Genomic DNA, 6000 nt, shown 5'->3' on the forward strand with positions numbered 1-6000 from the left:
TTATAACAGATACATATGAAATTCAGAAAATCATAAGGACATGCTTTAAAAGCCTTTATTCAACTAAACTGAAATAGCTAAAAGAAACAGATAAATTTTTAGATCACTTGGCATACCAAGATTAAACCAATAAAAAATAAATGATTTAAACTGATCCATAATTAGGAACATGACTGAAGCAATAATAAAACATGCCCCAATTAAAGAGTATCCAGAATTGGATGGATTCATTGCAGAATGTTAGAATTTTAGCACATTTCAACAAAGAACTAATTAGAATACTATGCAAAATAGAAAAAGAATATAAGAGCCAGCAGATGTAAAGAAAAGCTATAAAATGCTGAGTTCTGGAAATGACACAGCTGGTGCATCAACTAACTCACAGCAGATGTGGTTTCCTATACAAGACCAGCACAAGGCCAGCAAATCAACTAAATAAACATTTTCTATCATGATTTATTGTTATTACCAAACTGCAACATACCTACAGTCAAGAAGGCAGGTTACATCAAATATTGGTGATGACGAGAAGATTCAGTCCAATCATAACTGCTTTTCCTTTCTTTCATTTTCTCCTACTTTTCTCTTTTCTATGTTTTATACTGAATTATTATTCTATTACTATTATAAGAATTACTATTCTTTTGTAATCAGAATATAACAATATTTCTTTTCTAACACTATCTTTATTAAGATAATCTTTCCCACTCTGCTCTCTTTCAAATTCATGACCTCTTTTTTAAATTGTTGTTACATATATTTATGTATATATGTGTGTGTGTATTCCAAAATGCATAAATATAATCTGATCAGTGTATATAATGTTACTTTTTTGCATATGTTTTCAGGGCTGATCATTTGAGTTGAAAGATCATTTCTCCTACTCTCAACATCCCTTAGTTGGCATAGTTCTTTGTCTAGGTTTGAGCCTCATGAGCTTTTCCCAGTCCACATTAGTATATCTATTGGTGTCTTTCTTGTTCAGGTCATGTTTAGGCAGCCATGTGGGTGAGGATCCATGCGTGTAGCTTTTCTGACATTCTGAGGAGACAGGAATGGCTCTTTCAAATGGCTTACAACCTTTCTGCCCCCTCTTTCACAATGACTGCTGAGTCTTAGATACAGAAATTAATTATGTTGTAAACATATCAGCTGGGACTGGGGTTCCAAAATTCTGCATTTTGATCTTTTGTGGTTTTCTGTGATGGTCTCTGTTTCAGAAAGAAGCTTTCTTGACGAGGGATAAGAGTTGCACATATCCAACCAGATCCTGGGAGAAGTTTCCAGCACAACATCTTATTTGTCTTAAAACTTTCCACCTCGGCCCTCCAAGATTAGTATTGTCAAAGGATATAGAAACAAAATGGCAGGATGTGTACAGACCTGCATTGCACATTTTAGACTTGCTTCTCAGAAGGTATGGACTAATTAAACAGAATTGAGACTTGGATGTTAACCTAATGGTCAGGAATTTGTAACTTATAAAGAGAGAGATTCAGCAGAAATAAAAGGAGTTAATGAGTCTCCACAGGGATGGGTAGCTCTTGGTATTCCTGAAGTTGAATACTTTGATTGGGCAGATGATGGGCTCTCGATGTCTGCTGTTGCTGCTTCCAACTCACTTATTCTAAGACGTCTTAAAATGACAGACTGTCCAAAGGAACTGTTGTAATTCCTGTCCACCCAGGTGCATAGAGGCGTACTTTCATCTGTTATCTGTCATCTATCTATAGGCATGAATCCTCCAAGTGGGTGCTAACTGCTGTAAATGGGTCTTTGGAACAATGTAGTTACTGTTCATAACATCTGTGTTCCAGGAAATAGACTGCTCTAGTGTATTCTTGAATTATTTGCTCCTTTTTCTTCTCTTTTTCAATATTAATTGTAAGACAGTGTCTTATTGTACGCCTAGCATATTCTAAGAATCCGTTTTTATAATTTTATTTAGATTTCTAGCAGCCATGTCAGATGGCTGCTATTGCTACCCCACTCCTTGTCACAAAGACATTGAAGCATTGGCTCTGGTCACAGTACAAAGCTCAGATTTGTAATCTAGCAGGCTGCTTCCCTAATATACATTTTAGCCCATCTTTTAAGTCTGCTTCCTACAAGTGGAAAACAATGCCATTGCCATGAGAATACTCATGCTGGGTGCTATGGTTTGACCAATGCCCCTCACACGCTACATGCTGAAGGTCTAGTCCCAGTCTATGGTGCTTTTGGAGGTGGCAGGGTCTGTAGGAGTTGAAGTACAAGGAAGGGAGTTATGTCATTGAGACTGTGCATCTCAGTTGGGGTTACTATTGCTGTCATGAAATACCATGACCAAAAGCAACTTTGGGAAGGAAGAGTTTATTTGGTTTACATATTCCAAATCACAGTCCATTGCGGGATGCCAAAGCATGAACTTAAACCAGGCAGAAACCTAGAGGTAGTACTTGATGCAGAGGCCACTTAAGACTGCTACTTACTGATTTGGTCCACATCGTGTGCCCAGCCTGCTTTCTCATAGAATCCAGGACATCATCCCAGCAATGTACCACCCATAATGGATAATGGGCCAGGCCCTTTTCCATCAATCACTAATTAAGAAAATGCCACATAAGCTTGCCTGCCTAAAGCACAGTCTTATGGAGACATTTTTTTTTTTCCAATGGAGTATTCCTCCACCCACATGATTTTAGCTTATATCAAGTTAACATACTAAAACTAGCCCGGACATACAATGAGAGGGATATTGGGACTCTAGGCCCTTCTTTGGTTTTTTGTTTGTTTGTTTGTTTTTAATAGAAATAGGTGAGCAGCTTTTTCACCAAACACTGGGCCTCCACAGGCAAAGGAATCTTCTACTTTCTTATGATTAACCCAATGCTAATACTCTATGCCAAATGGCTTAATAAGATTCTTACTACAACCTGAAATGTTCTTCCTTTATGAGCATCATTCTTTTACCTGTGTGTGTGGTTTGAATGATGGAATCTGGACCTCATGTATGCTATTCAGAAAGTCTATCACTTACTTATATCCCATACCACCATCACTTTAAAAAACTATTTTTGGTGGGGGTAATGGCATGGGGAGGGGAAAGCATGTGAGCTGGAGAAATGGCTTGGTGGTTAAGAGCACTGGTTTCCCTTAAAGAGGACCTAGATTCAATTTCCAGCACCCAGATGATAGCTCACAACAATCTGTAAGTCCAGTTTCAAGGGACCCATACCCTCTTTTGGCTTCCATGGTGAACACAGGTAAAACATTCATACATAAAATAAATTAAGTCTAAATCAATACAACAACAAAACAAATAACATATTTTTGTTATCTAAGGTAATTTGAAATTTATTCTTGTCTGTTAAAGAGCCAAGGACTCCACTCATCTTTCAAAATTAATAGCCTGTTTTCTTATATTTTTGGTTGTGAGTCTAGCCTTAATAGCTGAGCCATGGGCTGGAGAGATGTCTCAGAGGTTAAGAGCACTGACTGCTCTTCCAAAGGTCGTGAGTTCATTTCCCAGCAAACACGTGGTGGCTCACAGCATCTATAATGAGATCTGATGCCCTCTTCTGGCCTGCAGGTGTATATATGCAGGCACAATACATAATGTTTTTTTTGTTACTGGTCCTTCTATTTCTCTTTTTATCCCATCTCCTGGCTTCTGGTACTATTTTTCTGGGTATTTGTTTTTCTTATTATTATTATTAGTTACTTTTTATTAACTCTGTATCCCAGCTATATCCCGCTCCCTCATTCCCTCCCCATCCCTCCTTCCTTCCCTCATCTCCTCCCTGCCCCTTTCCAAGTCCACTGATAGGGGAGGACCTCCTCCCATTTCATCTGACCCTATTTTATCAGGTATGTTCAGGACTGGCTGTAAAGTACTCCTCTGTGGCCTAGCAGGGCTGCTCCTCCCTTGGGGGCTGGGGAGGGCAATGAACCTGCCGTTGAGTTCCTGTCAGAAATAGTCCCTGTTCCCCTTAATAGGGAAAACCAATTGGTTACTGAGCTACCACGGGCTTCATCCGAGCAGAGGTTCCAGGTTATATCCATACATGGTCCTTGGTGGAGTGTCAGTCTCAGAAAAGACCCCCGTGCCCAGATATATTTGGTCCTTGTGGAGCTCCTACCCTCTCCAGGTCATACGAACTCCCCCTTCTTTCATATGATTCGCTGCACTCTGCTGAAGGTTTGGTTATGAGTCTTAGTATCTGCTTTGATACACTGCTAAGTAGAGTCTTTTAGGGGCCCTCTGCGGTAGGCTCCTGTCCTGTTACTTGTTTTCTCCTACGTCCAATGCACATCCTATTTGTCTTTCTAAATGAGGATTGATCATCTTACCCCAGGTCCTCTTTCTTGTTTATCTTCTTTAGGTGTGTAGATTTCAGTATGTTTATCATATCTTGTAGGTCTATATAAGTAAGTATATACCATGTGTATATACCATGTGTGTCTTTCTCCTTCTGGGATACCTCACTCAGAATGATCTTTTCTAGATCCCACCATTTGCCTACAAATTTCATGAATTCCTCATTTTTGATTGCTGAGTAGTATTCCATTGTGTAAAAATACCACAATTTCTGTATCCATTCTTCCATTGATGGACATCTGCTGGTGGGACTGTAAATAGATACAACCACTTTGGAAGTCAATCTGGTGCTTTCTCAGACAATTAGGACTAGTGCTTCCTCAAAACCCAGCTATACCACTCCTAGGCATATACCCAAAATTTGCTCAAGTACACAATAAGGACATTTGCTCAACCATGTTTGTAGCAGATTTATTTGTAATAGCCATAATAAATCTTAAAAAAAAAAATAGTTGAGCCATCTCTTCAGCCCTAATGGCACATTTTGTATTTAGTGTTTAAATCCATTTCATTTAAAGGACTAAGTAAAGTCAAGGCTATAATCAACCTTTAGTTACTTACAGTTATTTTTTAAAGGCAAGCAGTATTTGCCAGTAAAGCAAAAAGAGTACATATCTTGCTTTGCAGACAGAGTCTCTTAACAGGGTCCTTCGTCAGATTAGTGAGTGTCCTGATTTCAAGGTTAACTGGCAGCATAGGAATTCACCCACACTGATCCCACCCTGGAGGCATAAGCATATCATGGTATGAATGCTTTGGTTTTCTTCAGGAAATTACTTGCCAGCATTGCCATGTTGTATTCTGATTAATTAGCTTACTTTTGATAATATTGGCCACACCTAGGTTTGAAATCAGGGTTGGGTTTCTGTCCTCTGGAGAAAAGGACACAGAGGCTGAATTAACTCTCAGTGTAAGAGGAAAGTTATAAAGGATACTTCTTGGAAACCAGGCTTCAGGGGAGGACAGAGTGCACCATCTTTATGTCTTTTGAGACTTAAGTGATGCCTGGACTTAAGTGGACCACTGGTGACGCTTGCTAACTTCTGGCATCATGTTCTGATTAGACAGCTAAAATGTGCTGCAAACAGGTAAGGAGAGTCTGTAAATTCTATAAAAAAGTGGAGACAGCTTCAGAGGATCCCTCTTCATAAACAAAAGAAAACAACAAGATACTGAGAACTGATGTTTACTACCGTTTATTCATTCAATATTGGTTGATTGCTAAAATCTTTATTAGGCATGGCGTGTGCAAAGAAATGTCTTTATGCAATTTTTGAAGACTTCAAGCCTCTCTATTGTGTTACTGCCCTCAAAATTTTAAGACAAATAGCTCAAAAGCTTCTAGGTTATGTGTAGTCCTGAGCAGAGAGAGCCCATAACTCCTGTCTGAGCCTCCTGCTACTCTAAAAGATAGATGGAGTTCTGAGGACACGTAAGATAAGAGAATAAGGCATAGAGCAATGTGCTCCCTCTGTTCCCTCCATTTAGATCTACTCCCTGGTTGCTAACCATGATTATCTTTCTGAAAACCTTCATCAATGGTATCCTTTACATAGCAGGGGTCTTGGCTTGTTTTCCTTCCCTATAAAAAATTAGCCTTGATTGGGCAATTTATCAATAGTTGGGGGAGGGGAATTCAT

Source organism: Meriones unguiculatus, assembly GCF_030254825.1.
Source record: "Meriones unguiculatus strain TT.TT164.6M chromosome 16 unlocalized genomic scaffold, Bangor_MerUng_6.1 Chr16_unordered_Scaffold_43, whole genome shotgun sequence".
NCBI classification, from domain to species: Eukaryota; Metazoa; Chordata; class Mammalia; order Rodentia; family Muridae; genus Meriones; species Meriones unguiculatus.